This window comes from Myzus persicae, unplaced genomic scaffold, assembly GCF_001856785.1.
Source record: "Myzus persicae strain clone G006 unplaced genomic scaffold, MPER_G0061.0, whole genome shotgun sequence".
Lineage (NCBI taxonomy): Eukaryota > Metazoa > Arthropoda > Insecta > Hemiptera > Aphididae > Myzus > Myzus persicae.
This window is the reverse complement of record NW_019103897.1, coordinates 173,302-187,839: the sequence shown is the minus strand read 5'-3', so window position 1 is coordinate 187,839 and position 14,538 is coordinate 173,302. Positions and strand designations below refer to the sequence as shown.

Here is a 14,538-nt window from a genome sequence, read left to right as displayed (position 1 = left end):
TTAAAAAAAATCGTCTCATAAGAAATCGCTATTTTACACTTGAATATCCAAGTTACCAAGTCTGTCTAAATTTATTGGTAGGTACCATGAAATAATTTTTCAAACCTTAGTTATGAATATAATAAACAGTATGAATTTTGAGTGCAAAATAATTTTCAAATTTCCAAGATTATGACGAATTTCATCAAAATTATAACTTCAAACGCTGATAAAAAAGTTTGCAAATTTATGCCCAACTTATTCTTAACATTTTTGTTATTAACAACTTATGACTTTATGAGGAGCTTTGCTTAAAACTTTCAAGTTTTCTTACTGCACGTAAACTTCTTGGAAAACTTGTGCAGTGCGTGGCATTTGTGCAATTGTATGCATTTTAAACATTTTTCCTGCAACCAAAAAAGTGACTACCTATATCTGTCTCAGATTGTTGGTATTATTATAATTTAACCCTAATTTATGTTTATCGAATATGTAGTAAATGGGAGTATGGGATGGTAATAAAAACAAACATTAACGACGGTTTTCAAATTTATATCACTTTACCTCATTGCCATGTTATATAGTTATGTTATAGTTTTCTATATACATATAATAATGAAAATATTTGTGAAATATTAAAAGTTAATGTTGGTCAAGGTATAGGCACTTAATAAAAAGAATCGTAATAAATAAATTAGTTATTACTCTGAAATTATATGTTATGCTGATACCTCCATGTTATATAGAAATTAAAATACATATATATATATATATATATATATGGACTAGGTGTCTAACTAGGTAAAAACGTATTTTAAGACTGAGAATTGGCCATACAAAGTTAACTGCACATGGTTACTTGGTACGGCATATTGGCATGCAAAATCCAGAAAGTAAACCACCTACATAATTTGCCACGTCCAACACTCTAATCCAGTTGTTTTAAAATAGTGTGCTGCGAGACCCAAATAACCTTGTGGTGTGCCTCGAGAGTTGGAACTATTTTTTTTTTAATCTGGAGGTGGTGACCGAAAACTGAAAATTATGTGTATTTAATATTGAACGAGAACGGTGTCGTGAGTCCAAGAAAATGTTCATGAGATATTAACAATGAGATATGTAATTGGATCGTCTATTCACTAGGTATTGAATAGGTATTCTATTTATAGGAATATACATGTGTAGTATCAGGCACGTACACAAAAAAAATTTCCGGGGGTGGGTTCATAAACAAATTGTCACCGACCAGTTATTGTAGTTATCGATGATTGATATAAATAAATTACACAACTATTAATTTTCAGGGGGGTTGAATCCCCAATCCTGTATCAAGTATACAGGGTATCCCGTGTAGTTGTTACTTGAGCTTATCGACAGACGGTGACAAATTATTAAGATTAATCATCCTAAGCTTGTTGGTCACATCTGCAGATGCCCACGCATCATGTCCATGCATCATGCCTTATAGTTATAACATGTACGGACGTATGGCTTGTGAGTATCAGAAGCAAAAATCAAAGATACGAATCTATCCAAAATATGGTTTGTTTGGGCGAATACTTGTTTCTATACCGTTTGAACGAAAGTTTGTATTCCACTAATAATACCGTTGGAGCAAATATGAATGAATATAAGTTTATAAGTAAATTAATTTATATGCTGTATGCAGAAATGTACATACTTATATTATTATTTAAAATTAGAACTATCACAAACAGTGATGTACACAAATGTCTCCATATTTTAAAACAAATTAATATAGCTCACGGATATTAATGGTTTCAAAAACCTCAAATTTTGAGGACATGTCCGACTCGTAACTGCATAAAATATCACAATCCTCTGACTAAATGTGCTCTTTGCGAAGGCCTCACATAACATCCTACAAAAATGTTCAGCATGCTAAAAGTTCACCTCAACATTCAAATAGCAAAAAACGGTAAAACTTATCCCTTCCATTCCTAGACCAGTTAACTTCGAGCAGTGTCGCACGTGAGAGACTCTCGCCTTGCAGTTCCATTAGTTAACGAATATCACTAATTTGTTGATATTGTAGCCAACCAAATACCAGCCGTACTATAATGTATTTATCAAAGAATATAAATTCATCATTAATCCATTAATTAAATTATCATAAAACTCCGTTTTAAATAAATATTTACTTTCAATCATATCTAATATCGACCCCCTAATTATTTTAATCTAAGAATTATATAATACATATGTACTATAAAAGGTTATTTAATCTATAACTGTTTTATTATTTTATTGTTGTATCTTTAAATTATGTTACATTATTACTGTTTAATAACTATACTATGTATGTATAAATATATTAAGTACTATATATTTTATTACTGTACTACAATATGTATTATTAATTGTTATATATCTATATTTTATCATGTTACTCTTGCTAAACTGCAATAACTTTTTATTTATACACAACATATAATTGCTGAGACATAGTCCATATTGACCATATTATATTAACTACTAAAAGATCAATAAAATAAACCTTATCATGGATATTCGCTTAGTAATGTAGTATAACAAAATATTGAAATTCAATGCTCTAACCCAGGGGTGACCAAACGGTCGATGGCGATCGACCGGTCAATCGCGGACAATGTCAAAGTCGATCATGTTAGAATTTATTTTTAGGGACACGCGTATGAAAATTAATCGATGTTGTAGTGAACAAATTGTCGATAAGTTTTATCTTTAGTCTTAACAACTAAACAATTTTTCTATGAAAGTCGATCCTCAAAGGTAAAGTATATTTTTAGTAGATCGTGACCAAAAAAAATTGGCCACCCCTGCTCTAACCTACGAAACACACCAACCAACGGTAAACCACAATTTGACCTAGTGGCTAGTGTTGTTTAAACCCATTATTTCTGTCTCATATCGTCTTAAATTCTACATAAGAAATATCTAAAAGAGAATAATAATGTAGGTACTTATATACCTACCTCTTGATGGGTCAGCGCAATATTTGTTTTCGCTCTCAGACCCATTCGCAACATAGTAAATAAAAGGCTTTCACCTAAAATCACTTTTTACGATTTTTGAGTCATCTAAGATTAAAAACACCTATAACAAATATTATAGAAAATAATATTTTTGAAGGTTTGATACATCGGTTTTATATTTAAATATTATTTAACATTGTACTCGACTTCCAAAATAAAAATTAATTTTTGTAAATTTAAATGATGTTTAAATTGTTTTGAGACAAAATGTAGACATATTGATATGACAATGACATACCCTCAAAAATATTAACGTCAATCATTTATGTATTAGGTGATTTTACTATAAGACTACTCAAAAATACAATAAAAATTATTCTACGTGAATGCGATTTTTCTATGTTGAACATGGGCCAGATGGTGAAAATAAACAGTGCTCTGATATCCTCAGCACATAACCTGGGACCTCATAAAGATGAACAAATTAGTCATTATTCATTACATTTAAAAAACATTTTTAAAAAAACAGTCTATCTAAATCAGTTTATAATTTTAAAACCAAAAAAAAAAAATCAAGTTAGTAACCAAAGCTAATAACCACAGAAGTTGTAGAACATAAATTTAAAAACCAACATATTTTTTTATATTATAAGAGTGAAATGTTTATGGGAGTTTATGAAAAACGAATGAATATAATAATTAACAATAAGTGCATTAATACACATAAAGAAATTGTAATAATCACAGTTATGACGATTTTGTAAATAATGAAATACCTACATACCTCAATACCTGCCTATGCTTGTAATTAAAACACACATTCACATTTACATCAAATTCAAGGCCATTTCAATTTAATCGCACATCAAACTATACATATATTTATAGGTACCTATATCTTTTACCTACTATTCTTCTTGATGAATAATTAATTGGGTATGTACTTTAAAATTTAAATAAATAATATTTTTTAAAGTATAGGTAAGTACTTAAGCTTTATTATTTAAAATATTAATATCTTTTATGTAGATTATGGATACGATTGATACGATATTATATATTTTAAAAAATAAAAATAGTATAATTTATTAAATAGAACGGGTGTGAATGAACTTTTTTAAATCAGCGGAATCATTCTTTTTTTTTTGAATTGGAAACTATTCGACTATTCATAATACACAGGTTACCTATTTTCAATTATAATATTGTTAGGTTTAATAACTTGAAATACAAATAGTAAATAATTAATAAAGTTTAAATATATTAATATAATATATAGCTATTCACACAATTGCTTAATCAATTTACCAAAATAATTTGGCACGATTCCTATATTGTTATATATGTAATCAAGGAAGTAACTATAATTTTATAACTAGGTCAGTATAATTTAAGTAACATGACTAAAATTAAAACAAGAGGAAAATATAAATCAACAATTTACATTTTAATAATATTAGGTACCTACCTACATATTTCATTTAAAACCAACAAATTGTCAACTTTTTATAAAATTACATCTCATTTAAATTTGTATATTAAATAATTCAAACCTAAATTGCTACATTAAACATATGATAAAGCACTGTATCAAAACAGATCGAGCTTTTTCATTTATGACTTTTATATCTGTATGTTTGCATCAACTATCAATGTAGAACAGTGGGTTACAAGGGTTTGAGAAATTTGTCAGTGTCCATTGGAATAATACCTATAATATGCCTTAAATAAATTGTATAGGTATTAAGTACTTATAACATATAAATCAATAATACTTATTTTGAAATGAAATAAAGTTAATCACAAAAAATCAACCAATTAGGTGGGTACTATTGATTTTATAATGTATCATAATAGAATGCCTACTTAGGTATATACGTATTATACAATCAAAATATATCAATGTCAGTACATTATTTTAATTTGTTACATTCTATACATTATACGTAATAAAATACAATCAATTAATTATAAATAATTGTATAGAATTATCATTATGTTATAACAGCTAAAACACTGTTTTTGGATTACATCTCAAATTAATGTGAGTGCATATTCATATACAATAACACATAAGTAAGTGGAATCGTGGAGTGCCATTCATTAATACTACGAATAAACTGTAAAGTCACTATCTAGCTATGATTCATTAATATTTTGTATTATATTATACTTGAACTAATTATGAGATCCCAGGCTTGACATAAAGTTTTCAAATGTTTGTTGTCTTATAAGATTTTTTATTTCAAACAATTTTCAATATTGACTTCCCATGTCAATTGACAATTATACTGGACTATCATAATGTATGAATATCTATCATAGCTTGTAAATATCATGATTACCTATCGCCTTATCGGGATAACCACCGTAACCACCATATTATGTTTAAAAGTTAATTCATCCCATAAACAATAGTAGAAAATCGTTTCCAATAACCTCAACAGCTTTATTCAGGTACTCCCCCTAAACAAAGAGTCGAAAGAAATCATTCCATATTTAAAATAATTGAAGGTAAAATGTATTTAAACTGTACAGTTTTACCATTTATCTTTGCTAAGAAGAATCTAAACATAAATGAGTTGTTTTTTTAATGCAACATACCTATTCTATGATAGTTGTCATTAATTAAACACAAAAAATAAAACCAGAGAACTTACTCTGCTGTTTATTATATTTTGAATGTACCTCGTTGAGTAGGCCACTTTAATAGATGTGTTAAATTTGAATTCAAAGATAAATAATTGTATATGAAAAACGATACTATGAGGAGACTGTAGATGAAGTGTCAGAATCAATTTCTAAGGGTATTGTCAGCGGATTCTTGTCGATGAGTCGTCGACCAACACACTATTCTTATACTCTTAATAATATTATATGAAAATATAATATGCAGGGATTCACAACAGTATTTTATAATAGATATATTATTAATTATACTATACTTAATGTGGTTTAATTTTAATAATACTATCAGTGGCGTGCCCAGGGGGTGGTTTAGGGGTTTAGGGGTTATATTCCCCAATTGTCCTATAAATCCCTTTATATGTGTGTCTTTGGTACTATCATCACAATCAATTAATTTAAATGTATTAGTAATTATAACACCGCCCCCCCTCATTGACAAATTCAGCTACTGAATACGATAGGTTTAATTTGAAGTTTGAACTAACTAACTATATCATAGGGTATATTTTATTATTAATTATTATAATATTATATCATACAAATATACAATATTTTTACTAACTTATAGGTTATAACTTAAATAATTTAATAGTCAATACTAACTTATCATAGAATGGTGTAAAACTTAAATAGTTATATGATACAAATATTAAATATAGCGTACAATTAGTCTGAATTACATTAAATAACTTAATCAGTTTTGTCAAAAATTTGTTGCGTAAAGATTTTCATTTTTCCTCAATTTTTTTTTTAGTTTTTTCCTATTATTTTAAAAAATACTGAACATTTTTCTTTCGAACCAATTTGCTAATAAATTACTCAGAAAACAGCTGTAAACTGGTAAAATCTCGATTTATACAGCCATACGGGGGACTGGATGAACATTTGATACAGACACTTAAGAACTAATAAGCAGCCAGGAAGTCAGGAGGTACAATTTATTATTATTTTTTTTGTTTTAAAATTACATTATATTAAACAATTTACCTCTTGTTCTGCAGGTATGTTTGAAGACTAATTAATTTGACCACAAACAAATAAATAAGTACTGAAATTCTGCGTTATTATATCATAAGAAGCCACGCTAATTACCGTGAAATATAACCTATGTAAGCAATAATATATGAAACGAATTATAAGCTGATGCAAGAAGAATAATTGCCGTTTTGACAAAATGTTTGACTTGGCACTTGTGAGCTCCAACAACGACTGACCGAGCCTTATTAGTTATTAATCTTATAAGCTGGTAATAGAGCCATATTTGTTCATTCGATAATTAATGTACCTATATGGTTTATAGTATTTATTTAATACATTGTAATTTGTACCGGATCAAATAAAATATTGCCAAAACCCTGTGTTACAGAATATTATTAAACCTTGAACTATGTATCATTGGAGTTCGAACAATCTAAATATTGATATTTGATAATTTTAATATTTTTTAATTGTGACTGTATCCACAATATATCTTGGTAAAGTTTTTTCAAATCAGGAAACGTAATTTTTTTTTATCACTAATTGTTTTTCGTATACATTCAAATTATATATAGACATACTAGGTAGTACGTGCATTATAAAATCAGACATAAGATATATTTACCATGTTACATTTTGTTAAATTAAAATAGTATTTATTTATCTAGTTGATAATATATTTTGACAAATAAGACAATTCAGACAATAATTTAACGTCGTCAAAGGACAAATATTACTGCAATAATATAATTTAATCAGCACTCAATAATACTATTAACAAATTATATAATTAATACAAATTTATTAATGTTGATTGTTTTTTTGTTCTGTACTTGTTTTAAATTTTTATTTCAATGCAGAGGACATACAATATTTAGGAAGGACTTCAAACATATAAAATTATTTTGAGTGGAAGAAAAATTGTTTGTCCACTACTACCGCTTATACTTTTATGAGTTAAAACTGCATGAATGTAATTTTGTACAAATTAAAAGTATAATATAGTTTATCCACTTTTTTCAAATATTTTGTTATTGGATTAATATATACTTAATAAGTTTGGGTATCAATAAAAACAAAAAAAACACTATTTTTATATGAAATGTTTCTTACCATGATAGTTAACTTTTTAAGTATATAATATTATATAATAAGATAATAATAAGTTATAATGCTCAGAAAGTTAGAAATGCACCACGTATATTGTAAATGAACTAAAATGATATTCATAAATTATTCAAGAATTTGATACACTTATATTTTTGTGATAATAAACTCCTTAAATTTACTCGTTAATCGTTATATTATAAATTCTTATGCAGGTGAAGACATATTTAAGGGTAGGGGTGTTAAGCTCTTCACAGGGCGGCTTTTTTAATATTGACATATTTACGTTTATAATATTAGGACTACTTATATAAATATATATATATGATAATAGTACTTATGTGATATAATATAATTATAATTTATAGTTCATATGCAATTATACACCAAGGTTATTTTATAACAATTTAGACCATGTGAAAAAATTACATGCTTATTGAACATTGAATCTATTTGTATCTAACAATTTTTCTTGTTTTATAATATTTGAGATTAAATTATTTATATTGCCCATATTTAAGTTGTTTTTTTTAAAGTGTTTTTTGTATTGTGATTCGTATACATTTTTAATGTTTTTTATTAATTTAATACAGCTGCTGGGATAATTTTAATGTATTTTAATGCAATAACAAACTCAACTAATGTTCTGTTTCTGTCAAATTATGACGAACATTGTAAAATGGATAACTTTTCATCATGAAGTTGTAGTTAAATCCCAGAGGCTTAACACCCAAATGAATTAAGTCTATTTGGATTATTTTAAACAAGTTTATTTAAAATATTAGGTTTACTTAGCAAAATATAACACACTTAACATACCTACTTATATGTTAACGCATTGTTTAATAAAAAGTAATCAATCGTAAATATTAAACTGCGTACCTAGTGTAAAAATATGAACTCTTTATTTGTATGTAGATTATTAGCAATTATGTATTACTTATTACTTATTAGACGTTATGTGGATACCACAACAAAATAACTCACCACCAATAATACTTTAATAAATAATACCTCACGCATTTTATAAAAGAATGAAATCAATTAATACTTAATATTCACTTAAAAATTTATTTCCTTACACTATCTCATGAAATGAACTCATAAATCTAGTTTGTATGGTGAAAAATATATAAAATAATTGTTTTAAAGAATTATTATATACAAAATATGCTTGATTATGCCAAATTCTTCAAATATGCTCTCATCCCTAAAATATGATGCATTTATGTGCAAAATAAACTTTTTTCTATGCATTCTCTGCTACCTAAATCGTTCAATTTCTTACTCCCATCGAACTGCATATACTCATTACTCATTAGTCATTACAAATATGTAATTGCATACAAATGCGGACCCTCAAAGCATTATTATTATTAATTATCTGTTTAATTTTATTTTGGTTTTAGTTATAATGATTTGTAGGTACTCAAATTCACCTAAATTTATTACCTAGGTAACTTATAAGTATCGAATACAAATTTTATTAGAATATGTTAAGAATGGGTAGGTACTTTATGTATGGATGTATGGAATAGTATGGGATGTGCTGTATACAAATTATAGTTTTTAGATTATTTAAATTTTAACTATTTTTATAATTATTGAATATTAATAGAGAAAACAATTAAAAATAAAATACTTTAATTTGTTAAGAACTCAAGTGTTTTATTTATATTTCTAACTTTTGTTATTGATAATTTTCAAGAAATAATATTTCGGTATAAAATTATTGTTGCTGATACAAATAAATAATTATTTATGTATGCAATAACAGTTAAGTGGATTATTACACTAAAAGTTAAAACAAAATACACTTGAAAATTAAATAAAAGAAACAAATATAGGTATTATACAAAAATTAAAAATGTCAGTTTGTACTCTAAAAATAGTTTTGGAACTATTTAGTATATTAAGGATTATAAGATAACAAACAATATTCAACTCAGTATTTACTGATTTGTATGATAGAAAACTTATTCTGTACTCCAATATTACAGATTTTGGCCTAAATGTATATGATATGATAAATAAAAACAAAAAAATATGAACATTTTCTGTAGATAATTTAATATATATATTTAAAAAAAAAAACATAGTTTATTGTAATATATTTTATACATATATAAACACCTTATTATAGTTTACGAATTATAAGATGATTTCGCCATTTCTGTAACAATAATATTCAACATTGAACTCTAATCTGAATAATCAAGTATATCTTTATAGTCCTTATATTACTATAGGAATAACTGTATAACAATAAAAACATAATAAGTAACGAAGACCACAGTGTTAATTTACGAAAGATATTTTTTAAGTTAAAAGTTAATAACCGAGTATAAAATAATTTATGGTGTAACAGATTTATAACTTGTAAGTAATATAATATAAAATGTATATATTTAATTATTTAATATGTTTAAAGCTGCAAATTGCAATATAGAATTAAGAACCGATTAAACTAGTGAGTTTGGATGAGGTATTAACACTATATTTTATTCTAAATAGAAGAAATCGCACGGATATTAGACACAACGTTATTCCGAAAAAAGTATAATATTATTAAGTATTAAAATTTCGAAAGAATAACTACCATACCTATGTACATACTTCGAGCGAAGAGGAGACACCGATACAGCTGAACTATACGTTTCAAAACCTTCATATCTACCTTTGACGTCGTCATGGAATGCGGTGAATGTTATCGCTCAAAGTGCGTTCTTGAATCAACTAATAATAATAATATATTGTACTGTTGGGTACTCGTAATAAACTGTAGAACTTAAAGTCGTGTCTTCCGTCCGTCCAATGTGCTGCCGCCGCTGGTCGGGGTAAACTTCCATCCGTAAGATACCTGTAGAGACGAGCTTCTGAACGTATCGATTATTCTACAAAAGCCCGGATCTACAGGGTAGATCACGGATGCGTTACATTGCTGATGTGACCGTTGACGTGCAGATGGACCACGGCGGGCGGCGGCGAGTGAGCTGTAAACGACGGGAAAAACGAGAATAATAATAAAAGTAATAGTAATAGTAATAATGTGTGAGCTTATACGCAGTACAAGAGTATAGTCGGCAAAAAAAACAAAAATGTGATCTTCGTACGTAAGCCTGATTGTATAAATGTTGTATTGCGACAAGTTTGCGATCGTTCGGTCGCCCGCCGGAAACGAATCAGCGAGTTGGTGGCGTCCGGACGCGACGAGGGATGTAAAGCGAACGTACCTCTGACCTTGGCCGAAGGGCGGTCGCCCGATTAGGGGGAGCTAGCAGGGTGGCGGCGGCGGCGGCGACGGCGGTGGTGGCTGCGAATCTCGGTGCGGCGGCCGACGTGTATTGATCATGCTGATGCTGCTGCTGAGCCCGGGGCGTGGGCAAAGGGCGAGAGCTGCGGAGAGGGCGCGTCGCGGTGGGGGACGAGACCGGAACTCAGCGGCGGTGGCGGCTGCTTTGTAAAAATACGATGTGAAAATTTTAAAACAAAATATGTTCATATGTGTTTAAACGTATTGCGTAAAATACTGACACATATGGGTCTCCACAAACGATAAATGGAATGAGACAGTTTAAATAGAGGTATTAGTGTATTACCTATACGGCTATAAAGCTATGTAAATATACTCCATAATGCTTTAATCGAGAAGAGATAAACATGTTTTTATAGCAATAAGGACCCAATGAAAATATCTACTTAAAGCTCGTCTTCAACACGTCTTACACTTACAAAAGTTAGAAGAGTGTATACACTGCAGGACCCGCGTTCACTACGCAGCGTGAATGCGCGAAGTAGTATACACTCGGACAAGCCATAGACGGCATAAGTACGACCGTGTCGAAAAACATAAAACATTATTTTTAATAATAACACATGAATAATATTCGGGTCCGTAATGAGGTTTCTGCAGCGTGCAATATCACTGATAAAATACAATTAAAATATTTACACAGGTATGCATAAAATAATAATATGGAAATAATACGTATACATATGACATATTGACATATGCATTTTAAATCGGGAATTCCGGAAAAAGAGATTTATAATAATTTTAATATAGACTTGGTATTTTATTGACGCATATTAGATTATACTTACTAGCGTATCTGACGAGCGGATATGATACGTACAGTGTGCAGTCCACGGCCGACGTGAGGGTCCTCCGAGAGACGTGGTCCTTCTGCCGGGCCTTCGATGCTGTGCGCACCGCCGCGAAGGGCTGCTGCTGCTGCGGCAGCTAATAATGTACGGGTAGGGGCGCGACGCCACCCTCGGCCACGCGCACGCACGCAGTCGGTTTAATCTATAAAATGCAAAAGTCCCGACCGCGGGGATACGCTATCGTCGCGGTGGACTCGTCTCCTCACTTTATATGCATGTGTGTGTGTGTGTGTGTGTGTGTGTATGTTTTCGGATCGGAGTAACAAGAACTTTAGCTGTTAAAAATCAAAAAAAAAATTACATGTTATATCCTTACGCGTTTAAAAAAAAAGTCACAACGAATATATGCACGGAAGAAAAACGTTGGAAATTATAGATCTCATAAAAAGAAAATAATTATTTATTATTATATAACATTTCTGCAGGGCTGCCTATTTTTTTCGTGAAACGTGTAAATTACTTGCTTAAGTACCAACGGCCTGTTAAATATATTCTAATTTGATATATGCAAACAATTAATTTTGTTAACGAAGTAGGTAACATTTGCAGGAGTATACGAGTATTATACACCTATTGGAATCAGTATTGGAATCAATGCATCATACTATATAAACCCAGGCGCATTAGAGAGTTTAGTAGGAGACAATTTTTCCTAAAATATAAAAACTCAACCAATAATTTAGTTATATATAAATATATAATGCGCAGCAGCAGCAACTGCAATACGAATGTAATCTGTTACGAGCGTCAGAGAGGAGGAAGAGAAATAACCAACGGCGTTATTGTTGATTAAATTTTTTATTCCGGAAAATCATATCGATTTTTGTTGGCGCTTGTATTTGCGGAATACTATGACGTATGTTCGCGTACCTAGTACTTACCTATACCTATATAATATATGGTAATTTAAATATGCCGCACTATAAATATACAAAGCGCGTATTGTACAATGTACATGGCGTGCGAGGGAGCGACGTGCGCGTAATCGTTTATATAAATATAATAATAATAATAAGATATTATAAAAGCACTCACGGAGACCTGTGTAAAAAAAAAAATCATAAAAGGGGTTGTTGGCATTGTACAATAAATATTATACTATATACATTATGTACGCGAGACCGTTAGAAAAACGCGTACCGTTGTCACCGAAGGGTTAGGCCGTTCGCAGGCCTGTCGGCTTCTAGTTAAATTTTTTTCTTGTTTTATTTCGCGGTCAACGTACGCATGTACGGATCTAAAGTAATAGTACTTTGTTGGTCCGGTACTGTAACTGTTGTGATAATGACTATTACAAAATGAAAATTAGAAATTAGACTGCTGTAGTACGAGAAATATCAGTAAAACTTTAACACGGCAGCTCGTATCGTATCGGGTCGGGTCGTCGCTAGTGACTAGTAACTAAAGTAAGAAGTAAGTAGTAAACCGACATAGTATTGTGTGAGATAGTGGTACCTATACCTAAACACCCCTAGGCTCCAAAACACCGCTTACCGAACCAACGACAAGTCCCGACGGCAGAAATGTACCGTCTTCGGTGGGGAATACGATTAAATCAGTTGTCAAATGAATCCGAAAACCGTTTCCGTATGGTATGTCACTATGTCAATTATTTGGCGACAAAACCCTATAGACAAATACGGACCTGATTATATGCCATTACTATATAGGCAGAAAACTGAAGCCATTTTCATCCGACTGAATAATGGCATGTAATAATAAGTAATAACACAATACCTACACGATCCATATTCTATAATATAATACTATTATATGTTAACACTAACATTCGTTAGGTACAAACGATGCGTAATATTTTTGATAAACGACTATAAGACCTACAGACATATTATATTATGTAGATAGATGTTTACAGACCGGATTTAAAAAGCTTAAAATATAAGAAAGATAACTTCCGAGAAAGAAGTATAAAATACTAATGCCCATATTGTCACATTTTAAGTTCTAGTATTCTACATTACTTTTATATATTATTATTATAGACATGTGCAATCGATAACTACGGTCACATAATAATATAATATGCTCAATTATATAACTATATAAGACATCAAATATAATTAAACTAGGAACTCATCATAATTATTTTAAGTACGAACATTTACTCACGGTTTTATTAATAAAATATAATCACATATTACATAATATTTAGCGTCAAATTAAATAAAAGTTGACGAGTATTTTTTGAATTAAGAAATCGAAATACTATATTGGATAAAATATTAATATTTTATATTATTATGTACAATTTGTCTTAGTTTCTGAGTGAAACGACGATTGCATAGATTTTACAAGATGATAATGACTTTTTTTTTCATGTCAGCATCGTCAATGGTAGAGAAAGGGGAAGTACAAAAGTTAAAAATCCCCACTTTTTTTTTTTAATAATCGTAAAAACAAAAAACTAAATAAAGGAAAAACGGAAATTTTTATGCCAAACCAGTTTTTGATAAAATTGATACTGATTATTTAGTAATGTAAATCAAAAACAAATAACAGTTGAATTGAAAATTTTACCAAATTTAGATAAGCATTTTCTTTAAATTATGACATTTTCAAAAGATATCGACATAATCATTTTCGCTTGGTCAAAAAGTTTTAAAATTGAATTTCTTAAAAATTA

The 14,538-nt window shown here is 29.4% G+C and overlaps 1 long non-coding RNA gene across 2 annotated transcripts; it reads right to left on the bottom strand.

Annotated features, from left to right (window-relative positions):
* Positions 1-10,393: 10,393 nt before the first annotated feature.
* Positions 10,394-11,904, bottom strand: LOC111036062. Of its 2 annotated transcripts, none has more exons than XR_002604710.1 (2): positions 11,832-11,904; positions 10,394-11,180 (listed from the first exon to the last, which is right to left on the bottom strand). It is a non-coding gene; the product is annotated as an uncharacterized LOC111036062 (long non-coding RNA). The 2 variants fall into 2 exon arrangements; XR_002604709.1 differs by having other exon boundaries at positions 10,394-11,183; positions 11,832-11,898.
* Between the last annotated feature and the right edge of the window lie 2,634 nt (positions 11,905-14,538).